This window comes from Heloderma suspectum, chromosome 6 (assembly GCF_057233095.1).
Source record: "Heloderma suspectum isolate Gila_16-S chromosome 6, 16-S_ref, whole genome shotgun sequence".
Lineage (NCBI taxonomy): Eukaryota > Metazoa > Chordata > Lepidosauria > Squamata > Helodermatidae > Heloderma > Heloderma suspectum.
In genome coordinates this window covers 94,077,549-94,103,126 of record NC_139463.1, presented here as the reverse complement: position 1 = coordinate 94,103,126, position 25,578 = coordinate 94,077,549, and the positions used below count along the sequence as shown (strand labels likewise).

General features: G+C 44.3%; 1 pseudogene; it reads left to right on the top strand.

The window, feature by feature from the left end:
- Window positions 1–4,535: 4,535 nt before the first annotated feature.
- On the top strand, window positions 4,536–24,229 carry LOC146341879 (vomeronasal type-2 receptor 26-like; annotated as a pseudogene).
- Window positions 24,230–25,578: the final 1,349 nt, after the last annotated feature.

Genomic DNA, 25,578 nt, shown 5'->3' with positions numbered 1-25,578 from the left:
GGAGCCCTAGCTGGGAGAAACTGTGGAGAATTTCTCATTCTCCTCCCTCTGGAAAAATTCAGTGAAATTGTCTCCCAACTTTTTCTGCCCACAAGTAAGGTGGAGAATTTCAAGAGGCCATTTGCACACAGCCCTCTTTCATACTACCAGTAGTGCTTTATTTAAGAATGCTTCATGGACTTCAGGCATCTTTACTGCCATTGGCAACATTATATTCAGTAAACCTCCAGGGTTTTTAGGCACTGCTAGTGCTGTTTTTATTATCACATGGCCATAGCAAGGCCCAAGACGACCTAAGACAAGTGAAATGTTTTGTTACTTGATTGCAGTTTTGCCCTGGATCTTTCTGACAGCAGTAACAATAAATACTTCCTTGTTAAACCTTGGAATTCCTCTGATTATTGTCTTGTCTCCTCGACACAATACTTTTGGTGATGAAAGTAGGGTTTTCTACTGCAGACCTTTGGAATTAACATGGGTTTGTTTTACTTTCTGCTGCGAGTGCAAATGCTGTGGCTCAGACTTCTGAGCCATATAGGCTCAATATGGCTCAATATTGAGCCATATTGAACCACTCATTTGATGTGACTGAGCCAGTTCCTTGGAACTCTTATGCTGAAAGGCTACCCTATTAATCTATGGTTCATGTTTGCCCAAGCCTACAGCAACTAATGTGAGATTTCTTTTCTTTTTTTATGTGACAAGAAAGCCAATGGAGACATTGCAGTCTTTGAATTGGATCCACAATTTTGTCATATGTACAGTAGACCCACTGAAATCAATGGGGCTACAGTTAATCACAATTAACTTAATTCACATTGATTTCAATAGTTCTACTCTGGTTATGTCTGGCTCTAACCCACAATGGTCAAGTTGGATTTTGTGCATTTGGGGATTCATGATTGCTTCATCAGTGCAGCTCAAGATGAAGTAATCTAATTCTGCCTCCTCACAGAAACAAATGTAACTGTATGGCAAAGAAAAGAAAAATCAGCTTGACAGATAACACATTTCTCTTACATTCTGTGATTTATCTATATTTCTGTTAATGTCCATGTGCTTCAAACTGGTCAGAAATCAGATCATTATCAGTACCTTTGTGAACAGCATCGCACAAACCAAGTAATGCACATACATGCACAAGTATAGCGGGCAACATAAACAAAATGACTGTAGGTTTAAGTATGCTAAGAGTTGTTGCCACAAGAAGAGCCACATAGATAGAATCTGACATTTGTGACACAAACTTGGAGCTGGATGACTGTCGGTGGCTGAGTGGTGGGCCTAAGTCCCAGATTTGTCTGTTTGCTGGAATAGACATATGGAGTCTATGCAACTGAAACTATCATGCAACTCAAGCTACCATTCCATACTGCAAGTACCCAACTGGAAATTGATAACATCCACATAGAATGATAGTGGTGAAACTGGAACTAACCACAGCATAGGATACCATACCATATGCTTATTGCCTAAATTGCCTAATAATAATAATAATAATAATAATAATAATAATAATAATGTATTCTCCACCTTTTCCCCAGTACTGGGACTCAAGGCGGTTTACAAAAATTAAAACATATACAATTAAAACATATGAAAATGCACAAAAGTTAAAATATAAATTAAACAACAATATAATGAAAATTATATTAAAACATTAAAAACAGCATTTTAAATAACACATCTGTTAGGAGTGTGGCCCTTAAGAGCTGCAATTTCCTAGCATTTTTGAGCATGAGTGAACATATTAAATAGAAAGGGGTGGGTTTTTTTTGGTTTATCAAATTATTGTTATTCTAATAGACCACCTACAATTAACCTCCCCACTGCTAATATAAGGACTGTTGTGTTTCTCTTCTGCTCTGTGTGAACTCAGGAACCTATGCCCAAGGCAAGAGGCAGATCACTGTCACAGCCGGCCTTTATGTTTTCAGACATGGAGATCAGCTATTGTTTAGCTATTCCAAAAAGCATTGCAAGGTGTAACCCGATTAGGGATGTCAGAGAATTCTGCCATGGATCTCGGTGAGGCCGAATGCCAGTGCATTCGGCCCCCTGAAATCTGTGGCGGAACAAAGCCCCCTGCCCCCCCACCCCGCAAAATGGGCCCAGAACGGAGCACCTACCTGCTGCTGTCCGCGCTGCATTGTGAACAGCGGCCACATTTGCGGCTGCCATTTGCTTCTTCCATATAGCCGTGATAGGCTATGTTGTCAAGGGCTCCTTGGAGGCCTCTCTCAGTCTAATCCAGTAGCCAAGTCCAGACATAGACAAAGGGATTCTTTTCAAAGCTTTATTCCTCTTTTACAACTTAACAACTCTACTGTTAGCAACTAGATATGAGCAGCAGAGTACCTATGCCCTAAGTTGGAACAGTTGGTCCCTGTTTGAAAGGGAATCACTGGCAGACCCTGAACTTATGGGCTAGGGAGAGTCCCTCCCCTTTTCCCTTGGATCCTCTGGGCGCAACCATTGTTTGCGCACCAACCGGGCACTATGCCTCCTTTCCGCACCCTCCATTTGGCGCCGCTCCCTGCGTTGGCGTCGCACATCCAGCAAGTCTGCTTCCCACACTCTGTCACTCCCAGGACTGCTATCTAAGCTAGGAATGCCGGTGGGAGGAATCTCTGTCAGCTGTTGGCCCTGGGAAAGAGGAGCATGCTCCTCTCCCAGCAGTGGCTCCTCTTCCTCAGAATCAGAACTACTCTGGGATTCTATGGGCTCAGTGTCCACCCTGATATCCATAAATACTTACGTAGCCTATCACGGCAAAAAAAAGGGAACGCAAATGGTGGCGGCTATGGCAGCCACCATTTGCGTTCCCTTTTTTTTTTGCCATGATAAGCTATGTAAATATTTACATAGCCTATTATGGCAAAAAGAAAAAGAAAAAAGAACACAGATGGCATAGTGGCCACCGTTTGCGTTCCCCCTTTTTTCTTTTTTCTTTGCCGTAATAGGCTACGTAAATATTTACGTAACCTATCACTGCAAAAAAAAAAAGGGAACGCAAATAGTGGCCGCCATAGCAGCCACCATTTGCGTTCGCTGTTTTGTTTTTGCCGTGATAGGCTACGTAAATATTTACGTAGCCTATCATGGCAAAATACAGGGACGCAAATGGCGGTGGCTATGGCTGCCACCATTTGCATCCCTGCAGGCTGCCCAGTGGCTGGATGTCCGGCAGCTCCATGGAATCTCCGTGGAGCAGAGCTGGCCGGAGAGAATTTCGGGGGGAGAGATGGAATGCCTCCCCCCCACTGCGAATGTCACCCTTCAAAAAGGTAAGTGACTTTTGTACATCCCTAAACCTGATACCTGCAGCACCTACCAGTAACTAATTCATTCAGACTGCAAATCTCCATGTTGAGAATGGATCTATCTAAACTACAGACTTCATGGCCAAAACATCTGGCCAGTTTATTGGACTTTAACGTTTCTTCCCCTATGCCCTGCTTTTTGTACCACCTAGCTAGATGAAGATTTCTGAAGAACATGAAAGGTTGCACATTTTTGTGGCATTTCTGGATGGTCCTAATATAGGTATTGCCCATCTGTGGATTTTCGATCCTCATGGACCAGCATAGCTATTTTTTTGGAATTTAGTTATAGTAATAACTGGTAATGAATCCTCGAGTGCTTTCTTTGTGAGTAGTGAGGGAGAAAGGGTTAATTTCCATTTTCCACTGGGAAAAAAATGTCTTATTTTTCCAGGTGGAAAGAAATCTCTTATTTTTAGGGTTTTTCACTGCTGGAGTTCTAGGGTCAGTAAAATGAACTCCATCAACAGTTACAAAATCCTCATAATGTCTGTTTTGGGCATCTAATCCCATACTCTTGACCATAATTTGCTGTATAGGATCATCATGAACTGGTGTAACATCCCATTTCTGCTGCAGCTTTTGCAGAACACATTCTTCCCTATACTTATAACAGAAGGAAAATCCACAAACTCACACAGCACTAAATCTTCTCGTAGCTACATGCTATGCTGGGGGTAACCCCACCTACCTGGGTCCACTGGGGGGTCTGTGGGTGGGGGAAGCGATCCGGTCCTCCCCCTCGGAATTCTCCCGGGCTGGCTCTGCTCTGCAGCGAGTCTGTGGAGCTGCCGGCCAGGGCCAGCCGCTGTTGGACTTCTGGCTGCGGCTGATGTACGGATGCAAATGGCGTCCGGCATAGCCAGCGCCATTTGTGTGCCTCCCTTTGGCCATGATAGGCTATGTAAATCTTTACATAGCCTATCACGGAAAAAAGGGAAGGACGTAAATGGCATCCGCTATGCTGGATGCCATTTTGCATCCTTACGGGGCAGCGGACGGACCTAGCTGGAGCGGTGCCAGCCTGCCAGGTAGGATCTGGCTGGGTTGGACTTCGCGGGATGGCTGGGTGGGGTGGTCCATTCCGCCACGGACTCCAGGGGGGGAATGGATTCTAAGAATCCAGCCTCATTGGAGTCCATGGCGGAATTCTCCGCCGTCTCTAATTCCCACCCAGAATTCTTAAAGAAAAATATACCAGTAGGTTACACCATGCTTCTATCCTTGTAAGGATAAAGCTGGAAGGCTGCTTAAGCAAAGCTTGGGTGTACTCTTGGAAGGGAGAGAAGAACATGCCCAAAGTTGGGGGGGGGGGTTTCCTCGCATCTCTTGAGATCCTTTTCTCAACAAGTTATATGATGGGATATATTCATTTCTAGCACCAGACCATATTTTGGAAATTTTTTTCTTGCTGGGATCATTCCAAACCCACATCCACCTTGCTTTCCAACAAAGTAGAACAGAAAACATCTGTTTAATTTTCTTCTGCAATTCCACAGGGAATCCCCAACTTTAATGCATGGTTACTTTCTCTTTAATTAGCAAATGGGCTAAAATTAATTTTGCTGCTTGTCAATCCCCCCCCCCTTGAATTGCAAAGTACAGTAGCTAAACTAGTAACACAATCTGTGAAGGATGATACAAATATGCCCTGTAGCATCCAGAGGCAGAACTAGGGACATGGAAGAGGCAAAGATCCACCTGTCTGTCACTGATACCTTACATTTTAGAATCTGGGCTTCAGACCTGCCAATAGAATAAGTGGGGTTCAGGTTGGGCTAGTGTAATCTTAGAGACTATAATGATACTGTTGTAGACAGAAATCAGGGAATACATGTCAAGACAGATGAAATAGGGGTTGTATGTCTAGGTGGAAGATGGTGGTACTAGTCATATTAGAATATGGCCTACCAGTAGAATGAATTATGGTTCAGGCCAGGCTACTGTCATCTTGGAGACTCTATTGACACTGCTTCCTATGGAAATAGGGGAATGTATGTCTAGAAAGATTTCTACTCAGAATGGTGGTACTAGTCATATTATTGCTGATTCTGTTTTCTCATATCGTATGTAAGGCTCACATTGTTCAATGCAGTTTCCGTGTTCCACACCATCCCATTCACAAATACCATCAATCAGGAGACCTCATCATTGGTGGTATTGCTTCTCAGATATTTATTGTCTCCAAGTCGATAAACTTCAGAGAAGAACCCCTGCCAACAGTGTTTGATGAGCTTAAGTAAGGACTTGTTCACGTTATTTTTCTTTGTATTATCATTTTTTCAGCCCCAGAGCAATGGATATGGTAGTAGGAGAAAAGGTAAAAAAAAATGAATGGCCAAATCAGACATAATATGTGAAATCCATGGTGAGAATATCTTGCATTTCTTTAAAAAAGTAATATCAGTCATGGGCTCACTGATTTCAGCTGGGGCCATGGCAATGGAAAGTGTGGATTAACTTTTCCCATGCACTGTTTTGCCAATCCGAGTTGCCAGTCCCAAGGGTTTTTCTACACCTCATACATATATGATGAAATTATGCCATATTCATATATTTTCTTGTAAGGCAAACAATAGCTATGTGAGGAGGGTAATTTAGATTGAAAAGATGTGGCTAAGGGTGGAGGGGAGAGAATAGTTAAGCCCCTGACACCAGTTCCCCAGATCCATTCTGAAATAGCATGAATGGCATCCCCAAAAAGTGTGTGTGGGGGGAATAAACCCTCACTCACAAGTCACTTTTAATTCTCTTATGCTTATCACAATTCTTAACTTTCTCCAAGTTCCCAAAGACATTTCTCATAAGCAGATCCATGGACGATTCTATGAAGTGACATTAGACTTAGGGTGGAATCCTATGCATGTTTAGACTTAAGCTTGCTTCAAAAAAAATGAGGTATAAATGATGACAGAATGAAAGGATAATGAAGACAATGCCTGGAATGTGGAATATTCTTCTGTTACCTGGTGCAACTTTCATTCCTGCGTAGTGACGAAGAATTACCAACACATCCTAGCCTTGGCATTTGCAGTAAAGGAGATTAATACAAACGCTCAGATTTTGCCTAATGTCACTTTAGGCTTCCATACTTATGACAGCTATTTCAACGCACAGTGGACCTACCATGTTACAATGCTACTTATATACACACTGGAAAGATTTATCCCCAATTATACATGTGGCATCCAGAATAAGCTCGCTGCAGTTATTGGGGGACTGGACTCCCAAACCTCCCTTGATGTGGCAACCATCTTGGATGTCTACAAGATCCCACAGGTAGGCTATGTGAATGGATGTTTCACACAGTCTTCTAGGTTTGATTCTTCTTACCTTTGATGAGTCACACTGGATGTGCCCCCTATTGCCCTGGGTGTGTTGAGATTAGCTGTTTATATAGAATGGTTAGGATCCTGGTAACTCTCACTCTGATAATCACATCTTCCACTGCATCTATACTTTTCAGCTATTTTCCCATCTCTGATTTCCCAAAATGCGCCTGAACCTTTGCTGTCATTCCTCGTTCATCTCTTGTGTTCTCTGTGTAAATGGCCTTGGCTTGCTCTAGGTATCTTATATTAAACTTCTCTCTCTCTCATTCTCTCCTGCTCTCTCCTGCCCAGTTCTATTTCACTCCCATTTTACTGTCAGGTTTATGCAGGACATGGTATTCATAGAAGGTGTGTGAAAAAGTCCTGCAGTCTTCAAGTGTTCTAGCTTAATACTGACAGAAGTGGCTTGTCATCTTACACTTTGAGGGTAAAGGAGAAAAATAATAAGCTGTATTGAATGTAAGTCCCTAAAATTTTCCACAGTGGCCTGAGGCCTGCAACTGTTGTCTCAGAGAATAACAGAAGCCACTTAGGGTGCATTCCAATTCATGTTTAGACAGAAAAGAGTCCTACAACTCCCAGCATTCCCCAGCCAGCCATCTAAGTATTGCCGACTAGGGCTAGATCTACATTACTGCTTCATAGAGGTATTGAAGAGCACTGATAACTGTTGGGGAACATTACACATTCTATATTCTGCTATCATAGTGTTATTTCCTGCTTTTCATTTCATATTATTCAAAACACTGCAACAAATGTCATTGTGTGCCTTACAAGGTATAAATGTGCAAGAGGGGTACCGCTAGTGCTGTGCCGAACATTTCTCCCACATTTCTCTCATGAGGCGAAATCCTCATGGGTTGGGTTTGGGGTTCTTGTAATTACCTTACTAATGAGATGGCTGAGGAGTGTGCATGAGCATCCTGTCTGTCATTGTACAGTAATCTCTGTGGCGGCTGGAAGCCTCCTCGGCTTCCTGAACTTCAGTTAAAGCCATCATGAGGAAGAATTCCTCCCATGGTGCTTTTTCAGTTCAGGAAGTGCAGGGGGCCTGGGAGGCTGCAGAATAATGGAAAGATGTGTAATAGAGAGAGAAAACACACACAGCACCCTCGGCCACCTCGCAGTTATTAGGCAAGCTAAAGGATCCCACCGAAAAGAACATCAAAATTCTGCCTCAAAGAAGTGGAAGCCTCAACACAGTTGGTGCTGTTGCCACCTACAGAAGCAGTACAGTAAACCAAAAACCCTTATGATCAAAGAAAGAACCTGTGCTACGACCTCTGCTGGTAGTGAGCCCTATCTGTGAGAAACTGTTGGAGGATTTCTCCTCCCCTAGGAGAAATTCGGTGAATTTGTCCCCCCAGTTTCTCTGCCCACAAATAGACTGGATAATTTTGAGGGGCCATTTGTGCACAGCTCTAGATATAGCATTACCATGATTGTAATGATATGACACAAGGCGTAGATCTGGACATAGTGTATGGAAATGGTTATAGAAATGTTGTTCTTTATTCCTTCTCCCCTCTACATCTATATTCAGCTCATATATGGCTCTGCTCCAGGAACAAATAATAAAACTCCAGGCCTTTTCTTCTACCAGATGGCCCCTAAGGAATCCCTTCAGCACTTGGGAATCCTCTCTTTGGTTCAGCATTTCAACTGGATATGGATTGGGATCGTTACTATGGATGATGACAAGGGAGAAAGAATTGTGCAAACTGTACTTCCACTGTTTTCTCAGCGTGGCCTCTGTTTTGCCTTTGCAGAAAAAATCCCCCAAATACGTGGTGTCACTGAAGATTTGGTAGAGCGGGTAGTAAAACTGCATTTTACAGTCATGGAAAGCAAAGCCAATGTAGTGGTGATATACGGAGAATCTTTTACTGTAGCATTTTTGAGATACTTTCCACACCTTTCATTCCTAGAAGAAAACATGACAGATAAGCAAAAAGGGAAAGTGTGGATAATGACTGCGCAGATGGAGCTCACTTCATTTGTCTATCAAAGGGACTGGGATACAGAAATACTCCACGGTGCTCTGTCTTTCAGCATTCACTCCAGTGAGCTAGCAGGCTTTCAACCTTTTGTTGAGAGCAGAAACCCTTCCAGCACAGCAGGAGATGGCTTTATCTGGGATTTCTGGCAATATGCCTTTGACTGTGTATTTCCAAATCGAGTTTTGGGAAATGTGGAGGTGAATATGTGCACTGGGGAGGAGAAGCTGGAGAGTCTTCCTGGACCTTTTTTTGAAGTGAGCATGATTGGTCACAGCTACAGCATCTACAATGCAGTCTATGCTGTGGCCCAAGCATTACATGCGATGTCCTCATCCAGACTCAAGCATAGGAGAACTGTGGAGAGAGGACTGAAGCTTCAGAATCAAGTGCTGTGGCAAGTAAGGTGCTAAACATTCTCATACACACGTATGGAACTTATTCTTTCTGCTTGCTCTGGGTGTGTCTTCTGTAATTGCTACTTGTCAGCTCAGACCTCATTGTTGGTCCTGAATAATAATGTGCCAAAATCTTTCCTCGAACTTTCCAAATGTTTTCTTCCCTCGTGAATGAAGTTTCCATGTCACTGCCTCATTCTCAGGGTGCTTTTGAATTCCTTCAGAATTTGTTTTGGATGGTACTTTTGAGCTTTCCTTATTGTTGCAAGGTGGCTGAGGATTATGTATTTGTGGTTCCCTGCGGTCCACTTCTGTTACTCATCTCTCCATTGCTCTGCAGCTTCCCAGGCTTACTGATCTGAAAGACCCCACTGGGAAGAGTTACTACATGACATCTTTCCCTGGGTTTTAATTGCTATGCAGGAAGCTGGGGAGGCTGCAGACTGCTGGAGTACAATGAAAGATAAAACACTCAGACACAGTCCTCAACTGCCTTGTAACTAAGACATGAATCCTGCACCCCAGCTATGGGAAGTGTACCTAAATTTTCTTCTCCTATGATTCCCCCCCCCCACACACAATGAAATGTATTTTCTCTTAAACTGCAATAAAACTGTCCCCCCAAATTCAGCAGAGGACTAGTCCTGAACCAATATGGAATTGTTGCCCCACTCCTATAGCAGGCTTATGTTGTTGATTTTTACTCTGCTTCAGCAGCTGGTAGAGCCTTGGGGAAAGTCAGTCTACCCATTGACTCCCTGAGTCAAGAGATCATCCATGGTTCTGCTGACATCTTTTATTCTCTGACACACACAAAACGAGTTTTGAATGGAAGGAATTTTGACACTTCTTGAGTAGGTCACTCAGCTGGTGAGACAAATAGGATTGTAGCTGAGTGGGGCCACTGAGAAACACAAGGGAGGTGCTGGTATGGTCAAATGATTGCAGAAGTATTAAAATACCCCAGAACAATGAGGACTAAGCATTCTCAGGGGCTACAGAATGCTGACTATTAATTGGAGGGAGGGAATGGACACCTGGTCAGTGTGGATGGGGTAATGAAATGGCATAGACTGAAAGAGGCCATGACTGGTTGATTGGCTGGAGCTCTGTGTAGGAGCACTTTACACTGCAATATTTTGTTGCATGTTCCAGTTGTAACTTCCAATTCCTCTTTCCCTTGGACCACTGAAGAACCAATGTTACATCTTGGTTTCCTTCTGTAAACCTTGCCTTTTTGGCTGTGAAGACATAAGCCCCATTTTGAATATTCAGTGGTGCCTGATGTGTGATGTGAGTAGGGATGTACAAAAGTCACTTACCGTTTCGCAGAATCATTCGCGAAGGGGGGGAGGTGCTCCGTCCCTCCCTCCGGAATCCTCGATGGGGGGGGAGGCGCTCCGTCCCTCCCCCCAGGAATCCTCGACGGCTGGCTCCACTCCACGGTGATTCTGTGGAGCCACCGGCCGGCTCCACCAGCAGCCGGACATCCGGCTGCTGGGTAGTAGGGATGCAAATGGCGGCTGCCATAGCCGTCGCCGTTTGCATCCCTGTATTCAACCGTGATAGGCTACGTAAAGACTTACGTAGCCTATCACGTCTGGGTTTAAAGAAAACAAAACACGTATGCAAATGGCGGCGGCTATGGCCGCCGCCATTTGCATTCCTTATTTTTCACCGTCTTAGTCTACGTAAATATTTATGTAGACTAAGATGGTGAAAATAAAGGGGAATGCAAATAGCGTAGTGGGCAGTATTTGCATTCCTTTTTGATTCCCCGTTTTAGCCTACGTAAATATTTACATAGGCTAAAACGGCGAATCAAAAAGGAACGCAAATAGCACCCACTACACTATTTGCGTTCCCCTTTATTTTTGCTGTCTTAGTCTACATAAATATTTTCGTAGACTGTGGTGGCGAAAAATAAGGAAGCCGCCGCCATTTGCGTACGCATTTTTTTTTTTAACCCAGACGTGATAGGCTACGTAAGTCTTTACGTAGCCTATCACATCTATGTAAAAAACAACAACACACAAAAGACCAGACTGAAAATGGCGGCAGCGGCAGCTGGTTGGAAGACCAGCCTCTGCCGCCGCCACCGCTGAAGCCACCGCTGGAGCCGCTGCCATCCGGAACATCCGCCCCAGGTAAGTCTCGTCCCAGGGGGGATCCACAGAGGGGCAGGGGGGTGGCAGGCCGTTCTGCCACAGATTTCGGGGGGCCAAATGCACTGGCATTCGGCCTCACCGAGATCTGTGGCGGAATTCTCTGACATCCCTAGATATGAGAGATCCCTTCCTCATAGACTTCCCCAACAATGCCTTATATTCTACCCTGCTTCAGATTTATAAAGATCAAGGGGTCTCCCAGCCCATACAAGGAAACACGATTAACTGGGGGGTGGGGGCTTTGCTACTACTTGACTGGACTTTGGGTATAATTACATATGTATAAACCTTAGAGAGTTAAGTAAAATAAATAAATAAATAAATATTTTAATGCAGAACATTTTGTAAATGCTCTTTTTGGAAAATACATACATAAAGCTCAATCACACATGCAGCTAGTGCATGAGAGAGGGAGAGTGGGAGAGATCTATCACAGATGCACATTCATACACACAAACATACAGTGTTTATACAACAAAGTGCACACAGTACCTATTCTCTGTAACTTACCACAGAGCATGTGGTTGTGTGTGTGCACATTTTAAATAAGCTAATCAAACAGGCTGCCAGAATGATTGAAACTGGTTGAGAGAGCTGTACCAATGACAGTGAGTTATTGCTTGAATTAAGGTCCTCGATAAAATAGGGACACAGTCTTGTTAGGTTAGTTGGATGCATTTATTCTTGGTTGTTTTATTACCCTTTTGCTTATATGGGCTGTGTGTGTCCATTCAGTTTTTAAAACTTCTTCCCACTGACATTTTTTCTTCAGTAAAATTTAAATATCAAAATATCATTATTTGAAACTTGATACTCTCTGTTGGGGGAGGTGGGAGGTTGCTAACTCCACCTGTAATAGTCAACTCCCAGACTACCAAAAGTACATACCTGTGACCTAGAGAGTTTTAAGGCTGTTTTGGTGGTGGTAGTCAGAGAAACAGGAAATTCCACCTGGTGGCAACAGAAAGGGTCCCAGGACAGGAAGGGGAAAAAGGAGTGTGGGTAGACTATTTTTCCATCTCCTTTTTTTCTTATGGAACAGGTTGTTGCTCATGCATAAAAACTGAGAAAAATCTACTTTAAAATGTAAATATTAAAAATGAAAATTGCTTCCACAATGTGCAGATATCTGTATATCTTTGACTGAGATATCCAGCACGGTCCTGCTCTATTGCGGCTCTGCAAACTCTTTGCTTTTCCTTTACAATCCAGCTCCATTATTTTCTGAGAGGTGTCTCATTCAACAACAGTGCTGGAGAAAAGGTTTCCTTTGACCAGAATGGGGAGCTAGTAGCTGGTTTTGATGTGATCAACTGGATTTTTTCCTCAAACCAATCCTTTCATAGAGTCAAAGTTGGGAGGATGGATCCCCAGGTTCCTTCTGACCAAGCGTTCACCATGCATGAGAATGCCATTACATGGCACAGCTGGTTTAACCAGGTAGGATCCAACCACAGTCTTATTCCTGCTGCACAAAGTTGATTTCTCTGAAGGGTAATCAGCCTTTGGAAAAGACTGCTTTTTTTATTTAAAATGCCACAACAAATTAATTGATATAACAAACAAGGCTGCAGGTATCTCCATCCTGGCGGATTATGACTGTTCAAGTGACAAAGTGAAGGAGGGAATTCATTTGTTTATTTAAAACATTTATATGCCACCTCCCATCTTATTTAGGATATGCATTTCCATTATTTTGAATTGATACATAAAACCCTCATCGTAAGCCAGCAGATTTTTTTGATCAATGTATATTAAGAATTAACATTAATTCAACCAAATTCCACCCAGAGGGTCACAATAGATGTCACATGGTCACTTGGGTTGACACACAAGTGTGTCACTTCTCTGAATTTTGGGTAATGCATTGTTGACACAGGCGAATGAAGTTATCAAATGTTATTCCACAACCATAACAAAAGCCTGTGAAAATACAGTATCAAGACAGAAACAATTCCCTCCCACCCCCATTTCTGGATTAGATATTTATAGACAGAAACAGAGGGCCTCCATTTTCAATTTACTTTTGTTAAGAATGATCTTAACATCATAAAACTAACATATGGAATTTCATATCCCCCCCCCACACACACACACACTAGGGGTGGACGAAAGTCACTTACCTGTCCTCGAAGCTTTTCGCGGTGGGGGGGAGGCACTTCGTTGCTCCCCCCGTGAAGTTCAGGCCAGGGGGGGAGGCTTCCCGCCTCACCCGGCCGAAATTCAGGCCGGGGGGGAGGCTTCCCGCCTCGCCCGGCCGAAATTCAGGCCGGGGAGGAGGCGCCTCGCCTCGCCTGGCTGCGAACTAAACAGTTAAAAAACAAAACAAAAAATGCCCCTGTGATAGGCTACGTGACGATTAACGTAGCCTATCATGGCTAGATCTGCAAAGTCAGCCGTGATAGGCTACGTAAATCGCCACGTAGCCTATCACGGGTGACTTTAAAAAAAAAAGAAAAAAGCGCGTATGCAAATGGCGGCCCCCATAGGGAGCCGCCATTCACGTTCCTTATTTGGTCGCTGTAGTCTACGTAAATCTTTACGTAGACTACGGCGAAAATAAGGGCTATTTGCGTTGCCCTTATTTTCGCCGTAGTCTACATAAAGATTTACGTAGACTACAGCGACCAAATAAGGAATGGGAATGGCGGCTCCCTATGGGGGCCGCCATTATCCGTACGCGCTTTTTTTTTAAAGTCACCCGTGATAGACTACGTGACGATTTACGTAGCCTATTATGGCTGACTTTGCAAATCTAGCCGTGATAGGCTACATTAATTGTCACGTAGCCTATCACGGGGGCGTTTTTTTTTTCTTTTATTGGAATGGCAGCGGCGGCAGCCGGTCGAAAGATCGGCTGCCGCCCCCACCCCTGATGAAGACCCGACGAACCGTCGGCCGGACCCGCCGCCGGGAGGGACATTCGGCAAAGGTAAGTCCCGTCCCGGGGTGGGTGCGGGCGGCGGGGGTGTGTGGAGAATTTCTCCCCGAAACTTGTTCGGGGGGCCGAACATGTTGGCGCTCGGCCCCCCGAAGTTTCGGGGAGAAATTCTCCGCCATCCCTAACACACACACACGCATGCAAGCGCGCATGCTTTTTCCATATAGCCTGGAATTGCCAGGTGTGTGTGATGTAGCTCAATCTCATACCAGGATCATATTCGAACTTAACTGACTGGAGGTTGATTGGGGGAGGACAGGAAGTACTGAAAGCAAGCTCAATGGCTCTCCCCCTCCCAATTTGCTGCCTCTCCCCCTTGGCGAGAGGTGCTGCTCAGCAAATGGGAGAGGCTTGTTCCCTGCCCCTGTTCAGGCTCCCCACTACTATGGCACTGTGAGATAAGGCTACACAGTGAATCACAAAAGCTGCTAGTGCACAATTGTGAAGGCTAGAAACAGTGCTGTAGTCCTTTTATGAATTGGAAAGGCAGGCTAGTTATTCTGACTGGTGAAAGCAACTTCGCTATCCTGACACCGCAAAAATGTTCAACTGCAGTATTCTGAATGGGAAACACATTCTGCAGATTGTCCGCCATACTGCCAGTGGGGAAAAAGAGTGAATGGGGGAAGGGGTAGCCCCACCCCCTGACCACATCACTGCCAGGTCACATCCATGTCACAGAGGCACGTCCAGGATTTAATGTGAGGAGACAGGACACATTGCAGCAGGAATGCCTGGGAGCCACTTTAGGAAAAAAATACAGACTAAAAGGACTTTCTGAAAATGCGGCTTTTCAAGAGGGAAGCTGCTGGTTGGCTGCGGATTGGTGACAGCATCATTTGTTGCAAACAACCCTGATGTGCTCTCCCTCTGCATTAACTTGGCCATGTAGATTGGCTCCTTGTCTCTCACACATTTCCTCACTGCTGACAAAATACTAGCACATCCCAGCTGCCACTACCAGATGTTGTATGAGGAACAGCTTATCCTTACCACTGTTTTAAGCTGTGGTGGGAGCAATCCTATGACACCTAGACATCATCTGAGGGGCCATAGTGTACTTTGGATTCCCTGCTCCAAGGCTGGAGACAGCATTCCAACCTTGGAAGGGGGTGTCAGAGATCTGGCTCTCTTCCCCTGCCCCCTCATAGCCAGCATGGAAAGAACTGTGTTAGCTGACCTCCTAGGTCAGGCACTCAACCTCAGAGGGGGTGAAAAGGTGACATTTCTGTGGGTGTGGAGGGGAGGAGCCTGGAGAAACCAGGATACAAGCTATCCTGATGCCACTTCAGCTTCCTTCCTCCCCCCCCCCGCCCCCCTGACCAAGCGACCATCTAGCAAAACATGCAGAGCAGGAGGACAGGGACACAAAGATCACTTCTGTTCTGCTGCTCCTCCTGCCCCGCATTGGATGATCATAAGCTTCCAAGTTCAGGGGCTTACAGGTATCGAGGGTACAACCTAAGTCCCAATGCGCTCTAAGTCCCAAAGTTTCTCTGGGGTATCCCCATTTTCCAATTTACTCTGGTTGGAGATCACAACCTGGGATTCCAAGGACTGTCAAGAAAATAAAACAAACAAATTTCTTTCTACCCTTTCTTGCTGATAAGCATGAATCCCAAGCAAACAAATTTATTTCTTAAAACTGATTCATATGATGGATAGGAAGGAGCGTGCAGATACAAGGAACTCACAAATTTACAGAACCCTTAAACAACTACCACAGCCTAAGTAGTTTCAATAAACCTCTGAGAACACACATACATGCTTAGTGGAAAAAAACCCAGAACAGCCAAAATGAACCTGGCAGTGATGGAAATTCTTTCTAGAATATTAGTCAGCAGGTAGTTTGAGTGCATCTATCAGTGCAAATGAACCAAAGGCATGAGGTTATATGTATGTATGTATCTATGTATGTCTGTATAATTTTATTTAAAGAGATCAGCGTTTTTACCACCTACCATTATGTATTGGACAATTTTTCCCACTTACTGGCACATCAATGCAATGGCAAATATATATAGACATTTTCTATGGGAATGTCATCTAAGCAGAGTTAACCTGAGAGGCTAGTCTCTATTATCACCTGAACAACAATAATGAAGTAAAAAACAAAACTATCAACAGGAACATTTCCTACATTGCCTGTGCAGTGTAATACATGTTAATACACTACTACAAGACAGCCTGTGGCATGTCAAATGCTCTTTAGGATCCCATGAACAGCAAGAGAACCATTTTCTCATGGCTTCATCCCACACCAACATAATAATACTTGAAATGTTAGGACTAGATGGACTGGGCCTATTATGATGATGTCTCCAACCAAACTGTAGCCTTATCACTTTCTAGTCAGGTGATAATCTGGAGGAAGCACCCATGTGATTGGCCCCACCTATGAACCACTTGTATTTCAAACATTAAGAGGGTAACATAAGAGAAAACCACAGAACAGTGGCTCCTGCACCAAGTAAGTAGCATATAAAAAGGCTCCAGGATTTTAAGGATTCCAGTCTCATTATTCACACCAGATATTGCTTGTTTTCTTTATTTTATGGATTAGGCCCAGCCTATTTCTGTATGTACTGAGAGTTGCCTTCCTGGTTTTAGCAAGAAAATAAAGGAGGGGGAGCCATTTTGCTGCTATGATTGCATTCCATGTCCAGAGGGAAAGATTTCAGACCAGAAAGGTAAGAAACAAAGTATACAAATGAATCAAACAGACTACAATCAAGTGTAAATGAATATAAAATGAGGGTTACTTCCTCTCATGTTTGAAACATAACAAAAGGGTTTGGTAGGGACAGGCTGGTTAGGAAGTAGATGAAGATGAAAGCATATTCATATACAAGTGTTGTGTGTGTGTGTTTGTTATCTCATTCTGTCTAGGTATGCAATAAGCTCCTAAATTTAGGCATGGCAGAGAATTCCGCCACGGATCTCGGTGAGGCTGAATGCCAGTGCATTCGGCCCCCCGAAATCTGTGGTGGAATGGCCTGCCCTCCCGCCCCCCCGCGGATCCCCCCCAGGACGAGACTTACCTGGGGCGGATCTTCCGGGCGGCGGCGGCTGCGGCGGTGGCGCCGCCGTTTGCAGTCTTGTCGAGGTTTTTTTTTTTTACAAGACGTGATAGGCTACGTAAAGACTTACGTAGCCTATCACGTCTGGCTTAAAAACCCCCCAAACTGCATATGCAAATGGCGGCGGCTATGGCCGCCGCCATTTGCGTTCCTTATTTTTGGCCATCTTAGTCTACGTAAATATTTACGTAGACTAAGACGGCGAAAATAAGGGGAACCAAATAGCGTCCGCTACGCTATTTGCATTCCCCTTATTTTCGCCGTCTTAGTCTACGTAAATATTTATATAGACTAAGACGGCCAAGAATAAGGAACGGAAATGGTGGCGGCCGTAGCCGCCACCATTTGCGTACGTGCTTGTTTTTTATTTTATTTTAAGCCAGATGTGATAGGCTACATAAGTCTTTACGTAGCTTATCGTGGCTGACTACAGGGACGCAAACAGTGGCGGCTACAGCCGCTGCCATTTGCGTCCCTGCTAGCCAGCGGCTGGATGTCCGGCTGGTGAAGCCGGCCGGTGGCTCCACGGAATCCCCGCGGAGCAGAGCCGGCTGGCCAGGATTCCGGGGGGAGGGACGGAGCGCCTCCCCCCCCCCAGCAGAACCCAGCGGAGCCAGGTAAAGGGAGTTTCGTACATCCCTACCTAAATTATACTACATTTCTTGAAAGACCTAAAATATCTTTCAATGAGCTTCCACTGCTCATTGCTGTACTCAAATGTGGGCTGCTGCTTAACTACCAGTGATAATTACCTGATCGGAAATTCATTTAAGAAGAAAACTGCAGTATTTTCTTCTACACCTTGTTGCCATTATTCTCAGCTTTGTCAGATTGACATTTAATGAAATCAATGTAGTTTATTTCCACTTATCCCTGAAATCATTTTAAATATTTCAGTGGCACTCTTTTTAATAAAAATCAGCCATTACATGAAAATATATCCTGCAATGTGTTCCGTCCTTGATAAGCACTGACAAAGCAAAGGACTAAGTTTCTTCCAGGTGTGTGTGTATGTGTGTGTGGGGGAAGGTGCGAGGGGACTGGGCAGACAATTGATCTAGAACTACTATTTCATTGAGGCCTGAAATGCAGAAGGTCAGCAAGTATATATTCCCTTTCCCCTACATTTCATCTCAGTCAGTACTTCACAACTGATTGGTTGGCTGAGTGGAGCACAATACTGTCATTTTAAACCTCTGTCTTGCATGGAATCCCCTTCATGGGTCACTGCCTTGTTGTGGCGAAGGGGCTTGTGTAACTCAGTGAAGCCATAAGCTATGCCGTGCAGGGCCACCCAAGACGGACAGGTCATGAGAGGTCTGTCAAAATGTGGTCCACTGGAGAAGGAAATGGCAACCCACTCCAGTATTCCTGCCAAGAAAACCCCATGGTACGTATCACAAAGCTAAAATATATGATGCCGGAAGATGAGCCCCTCAGGTCGGAAGGTGTCCAATATACTACTGGGGAAGAGCAGAGGGAATTTCCAAGTAGTGCCAGAAAGAGTGAAGCGGCTGGGCCAAAGCCGAAAGGACACTCAGCTGTGGATGTGTCTGGTGGTGAAAAGAAAATCCGATGCTGTAAAGAACAATATTGTTTAGGAACCTGGAATGTCAGATCAATGAATCAAGGTAAGCTGGAGGTGATCAAACATGAGATGGCAAGATTGAACATCGACATCTTGGGAATCAGCGAACTAAAATGGACAAGCATGGGCAAATTTAATTCAGGTGACCATTATATCTACTTCTGTGGGCAAGAATACCTTAGAAGAAATGGAGTAGCACTCATAGCCAACAAAAGGGTGGGAAAAGCAGTAGTGGGGTACAATCTCAAAAACGATAGAATGATCTCAGTACGAATCCAAGGCAAACCATTCAACATCACAGTAATTCAAGTCTATGCCCCAACCACTCATGCCGAAGAAGCTGAGGTTGATGTGTTCTATGAAGACCTACAACACATTCTAGAACTTACACCAATAAAAGAAGTCCTCTTCATCATAGGGGATTTTAATGCTAAAGCAGGAAGTCAAGAAATAACTGGGATAACAGGCAAGCATGGCCTTGGTGTACAAAATGAAGCAGGACAAAGGGTAATAGAGTTTTGCCAAAACAACAAGCTGATCATAGCAAACTCTCTTTTCCAACAGCACAAGAGGCTACTCTACACATGGACATCACCAGACGGTCAATATCGAAATCAGATTGATTATGTCCTTTGCAGTCAAAGATGGAGAAGCTCTATACAGTCAGTAAAAACAAGACCTGGAGCTGACTGTGGCTCAGCTCATGAGCTGCTTCTTGCAAAATTTCGGCTTAAATTCAAGAATGTAGGGAAAACCACTAAACTATTCAGGTATGACCTAAATCATATCCCTTATGAATATACAATGGGGGTGAGGAATAGATTTCAGGGATTAGACCTGATAGACAGAGTGCCTGAGGAACTATGGACGGAGGTCCGTAACATTGTTCAAGAGGCAGCAACGAAATTCATTCCAAAGAAAAAGAAAAGCAAGAAAGCAAAATGGCTGTCTGATGAGGCTTTACAAATAGCTGAGGAAAGAAGGGAAGCGAAAAGCAAGGGAGAAAGGGGAAGATATACCCAACTGAATGCAGAGTTCCAGAGAATAGCAAGGAGAGACAAGAAGGCCTTCTTAAATGAACAATGCAAAGAAATCAAAGAAAACAATAGAATGGGAAAAACTAGAGATCTTTTCAAGAAAATGGGAGATGTCAAGGGAACGTTTTGTGCAAAGACAGGCATGATAAAGGACAAAGAAGGCAGGGACCTAACAGAAGCAGATGAGATTCAGAAGACGTGGAAAGAATACACAGAAGAACTATACAGGAAAGATCTGAATGTCCCTGATAGCCATGATATTGCGGTCACTGAACTTGAGCCGGACATCCTCGAGAGTGAAGTCAAGTGGGCCTTAGGAAGCATTACTAACAACAAAGCTAGAGGAGAGGACAGTATTCCAGCTGAACTATTTAAGATCCTAAAAGATGATGCTTTTAAAGTGCTGCACTCAATATGCCAACAAATTTGGAACACTCAACAGTGGCCACAAGACTGGAAAAGGTCAGTTTACATTCTAATTCCAAAGAAGGGCAATGCCAAAGAGTGTTCAAACTACCGTACAATTGCGTTCATTTCACATGCCAGCAAGGTTATGCTCAAAATCCTACAAGCTAGGCTTCAGCAGTATGCGAACCGAGAACTACCGGAAGTACAAGCTGGGTTTCGAAGAGGCAGAGGAACTAGAGATCAAACCGCCAACATTCGCTGGATCATGGAGAAAGCAAGAGAATTTCAGAAAAACATCTATTTCTGCTTCATTGACTACACTAAAGCCTTTGTTTGTGTGGATCACAACAAACTGTGGCTTAAAGAGATGGGAGTACCAGACCACTTTACCTGTCTCCTGAGAATAGGGATGGTGGAGAAATCAGCCACAGATTCCAGAGAGGCCAGATTCTTTCGAATCTGGCCCCCTGGAATCCGTGGTGGAATGGCATCCTGCCCCCCACCTCCCCACGGAATCCCCCCAGGACGGCACTTACCTGGGGTGGATTTGGTGGTGGCAGTGGACTTGGCAGTAGTGGCTCTGGCGGTGGCTCCGGCGGTGGCGGCTGGTCTCCTGGCCGGCCGCGGCAGGGCTGCTGCCGCTGCCATTGCCGTCCTTGGACCATGATAGGCTACGTAAGAATTTACGTAGCCTATCACGGCTAACGTAAAAAAACCCACAAAAACACGCAGCGTACACAACTGGCAGCAGCTACGGCAGCCGCCATTTGCGTTCCCTATTTTTCGCCGACTTATCTTACGTAAATATTTATGTAAGATAAAACGGCAAAGAAAAGGGGAACGCAAATAGTGTAGTGGATGCTACTTGCGTTCCTTTATTTTTTGCCATTTTAGCCTACATAAATATTTACGTAGGCCAGAATGGCGAAAAAGAAAGGAACGCAAATAGCGTCCACTACGCTATTTGCGTTCCCCCTTTTTTTCGCCGTTTTATCTTACGTAAATATTTACGTAAGATAAGTCAGCGAAAAATAGGGAACGCAAATGGTGGCCGCCATAGCTGCCATCATTTGCGTACGCTGCGCTTTTGTTGTTGTTTTTTTGACGTTAGCCCTGATAGGACATGTAAATTCTTATGTAGCCTATCACGGCTGTCTAGCTGGATGCAAATGGCAGCAGCTATGGTGGCCGCCATTTGTGTCCACACCAGGCTGTCCGCATCCAGAAACCTGGCTGCGGATGGCCCTGGCTGGCTGCTCCGCAACCTGGCCGCGGAGCGGAGCCAGCCATCGAGGATTCCGGGGGGGTAGGACCGGATTGCCTCCCCCCCATCGAGGATTCCATGGGGAGGGGCGGAGCAAAGGTAAGTGAATTTCATACATCCCTACCTGACAAACCTGTACGAGGGTCAAGAAGCAACAGTAAGAACCGGACATGGAACAACCGATTGGTTCAAAATTGGGGAAGGAGTATGACAAGGCTGTATATTGTTGCCCTGCTTATTTAATTTATACGCAGAGTACATCATGAGAAACGCCGGGTTGGATGAATCACAGGTCGGAATTAAGATTGCCGGAAGAATTGTCAACAACCTCAGAAACGCAGACGATACCACCCTAATGGCAGAAAGCAAAGAGGATCTCAAGAGCCTCTTGTTGAGGGTGAAAGTGGAGAGTGCAAAAGCTGGTTTGAAACTCAACATTAAAAAAACGAAGATCATGGCATCTGGCCCCATCACTTCCTGGCATATAGAAGGGGAAGAAATGGAAGCAGTGACAGATTTTATTTTCCTGGGCTCCAAGATCACCACAGACGGTGACTGTAGCCATGAAATTAAAAGACGCTTGCTCCTTGGGAGGAAAGCTATGGCAAACCTAGATAGCACAGTAAGAAGCAGAGACATCACCTTGCCGACAAAGATTTGTATAATCAAAGCTATGGTTTTCCCAGTAGCAACATATGGCTGTGAGAGATGGACTATACGGAAGGCTGAGCACTGAAGAATCGATGCTTTTGTGGTGCTGGAGAAGACTCTTACGAGTCCCCTGGACTGCAAGGAGGTCAAATCAGTCCATCCTAAAGGAAATCAACCCTGAGTGCTCATTGGAAGGACAGATACTGAAGCTGAAGCTCAAATACTTTGGCCACATAATGCGAAGAGAAAACTCCCTGGAAAAGACCCTGATGCTGGGAAAGATTGAAGGCAAAAGGAGAAGGGGACGGCAGAGGATGAGATGGCTAGATAGCATCACCGATGCAATGAATATGAACTTGAGCACACTCCAGGAGAGAGCGCAGGACAGGAAGGCCTGGCCTGCTGTGTTCCATGGGGTCTCGAAGAGTCGGACATGACTTAACGACTGAACAACAACAACTTGCATGGAATAATTTTTGTTATGTATTAATATAATTATTTTAAGTAAATTAATTTCCTCATTGGAAATTAATTTAAGAAGAAGCCTGCAGTATTTTCTTTGACACCTTGCTGCAATTACTCTTAGCTTTGTCAAATTGACATTTAACAACAGTGATGTAGTTTATTTCCACCTATCCTTGAAATTGGTTTAAATATTTCAGTGGCACTCTCTTTAATAAAAATTAGCCATTACATGAAAATATATCCTGCAATGTGTTCCCTCCTTGATAAGCCCTGACAAAGCAAAGGATTAAGATTCTTCCATGTGTGTCTGTGTCTGTGTGTGTATGGGCAGGGGTGGGTAGGATGACAACTGGGCAGACAATTGATCTTGAACTACTATTTCATTGTGGGCTGAGGAACAAGCATTTCAGCAATCATTTCTGATATCTTCCCCTTCCTCTATATTTCAACTCAGTTAGTTGCTCTACAACTGATTGATTGGCTGATTGGGGCACAATACTGTCACTTTAAATCACTGTCTTGTGCGGAATAATTTTAATTATTTGGTATTAATACAATTAAAAGTAAATTAAAAATGGGGGAAGATAACTGTGATGGGAGGAATAAGAGTATGTTGATGAGTATTATGGCAGGTATCTGAGATTAAAGTGACATTTTTCTTCTTCTTTTAAAAGACATGAATGACTGTTACAATTGTGAAGATGAAAACTATCCAAACAAAAATCAGAATTTATGTATTCCCAAGGATATAAGTTTCTTGTCTTATGAAGAGCCTCTGGGGTTTGGTTTGGCCAATTTTGCACTTTCTCTTTCTTTTATCACAGCAGTAATGCTAGGAATATTTATAAAGCACTACAACTCTCCTGTAGTCAAAGCCAATAACTGGAGCCTCACTTACACTCTCCTCATCTCTCTGCTGCTCTGCTTCCTTTGTGCTTTGTTATTCATTGGCTGTCCTCAGAAGGCGGTGTGTCTCCTCCGACAGACTGCTTTTGGCATCATCTTCTCTGTGGCTGTTTCTTGTGTGCTGGCAAAAACTGTCACAGTGGTTCTGGCCTTCATGGCCACTAGGCCAGGATCCAGGATGAGAAAGTGGGTTGGTAAAAGACTGGCCAATTCCATTGTTCTTTCCTGTTCCTCTGTCCAAGCAGGCATCTGTACTATTTGGCTGGCAACCTCCCCCCCATTCCCAAAAGTCGACATGCATTCACTGACTGCAGAAATAGTACTGTACTGTGATGAGGGATCTATGGTCATGTTTTACTGTGTCCTGGGCTATATGGGCTTCTTGGCAATTGTGAGTTTCACTGTGGCTTTTCTTGCCAGAAAGTTACCTGAATGAAGCCAAATTTATCACTTTCAGCATGTTGGTCTTTTGCAGTGTTTGGTTATCCTTTATTCCAACCTATCTAAGCTCTAATGGAAAATACATGGTAGCTGTGGAAATCTTTTCTATCTTAGCCTCAAGTGCTGGTTTGCTGTGTTGCATCTTTTCTCCTAAATGTTACATTATTTTGTTGAGGCCTGAGCTGAACAACAGGGGACAGCTAATAAGAACTAACAATTGCATTAAATAATTCAGATGATTCAGTATGCCCAGGACTCTTGTGTCTTTTCCTCCGTCCTCGGGATGGGACTTACCTTCAGCGAATGTCCCTCTGGGCGGCGGGTCCCGGTGGCATTTCGGCGGGGTTTTGTCACGGGCGGGGGCGGCTGCCGCCACCGCTATTGCAAAAAAAAAAAACTGAAGTAAAAAAAACACAAGCACCCGTGATAGGCTACGTAATGGTTTATGTAGCCTATCATGGCTAGATTTCCAAAGTCAGCCATGATAGGCTACGTAAATCGTCATGTAGCCTATCATGGCTGACTTTGAAAAAAAAAAAAGCGCGTACGCAAATGGCGGCGGCCCATGGGCGCCGCCATTTGCGTTCCTTAGTTTGTCACGTGTAGTCTACGTAAAGATTTACGTAGACTACGGTGAAAATAAGGGCACGCTGTTTGCGTACGCGGTTTTTTTTTCCTAAAGTCACCCGTGATAGGCTACGTAAATCGTCACGTAGCCGACCACGGGGTCTTTTTTTTTTTTTTTTTACCTTTTGTTTCGCGGCCAGGGAGACGGGGCGCTTCTCCCTGGCCTGAATTTCGGCCGGGCGAGGCAGGAAGCCTCCCCCCCCGGCCTAAATTTCGGCCGGGCGAGGCGGGAAGCCTCCCCCCCTCGCCTGAACTTCGGGGGGGAAAGCGAAGCACCTCCCCCCCACCGCGAAGCCAAGCTGCAAAAAGGTAAGTGACTTTCGTACATCCCTAATTAAATCTTTCCGAACCACTTGGAGGTTACTCAAAACCACAATAATAGAAGCTCAGCTAGAATGTATATTGCAGGTCAGGAAGGGTAGCACCAATTCCATGAGCATGGTCACTGAGCAGTGTCAAGGAAGCTGTTAGACAAAATATGGTTTCCTTGAAAAAAATGGAAATCTCATCCAAATAAGGAGAATAAGAAAGAACCCAAGCTTGCACAAAGGAAACGCAAGTAGACATTATAAGTGGCAAAAAAAAAAAGCATTTTGATGAGGATATCATTAATAAGTCAAACAATAAAGAATTATTTTAATATATCAGAAGCTGGAAACCAGATAGAGAGGCAGTTGGAGCACTGAATGACAACAGAGTTAAAGGAGTACTAAAGTAGAATAAGGAAACTGCAGAAAAGCTGAATGAATTCTTTTCATGTGTCCTTACTGCAGAAAATGTAGGGCAGATTCATGTGTCTGAACAGAAGTTCTCAGGAAGGAAGTCTGACAAATTGAGGCAAATAATGGTGAGAAGAGGTGAAGTTCTCAACCTTATTGATAAATAGAAAGCAAATAAATCACCGGGCCCAGATAGTATCCATCCTAGAGTTCTTAAAGAATGCAAATGCGAA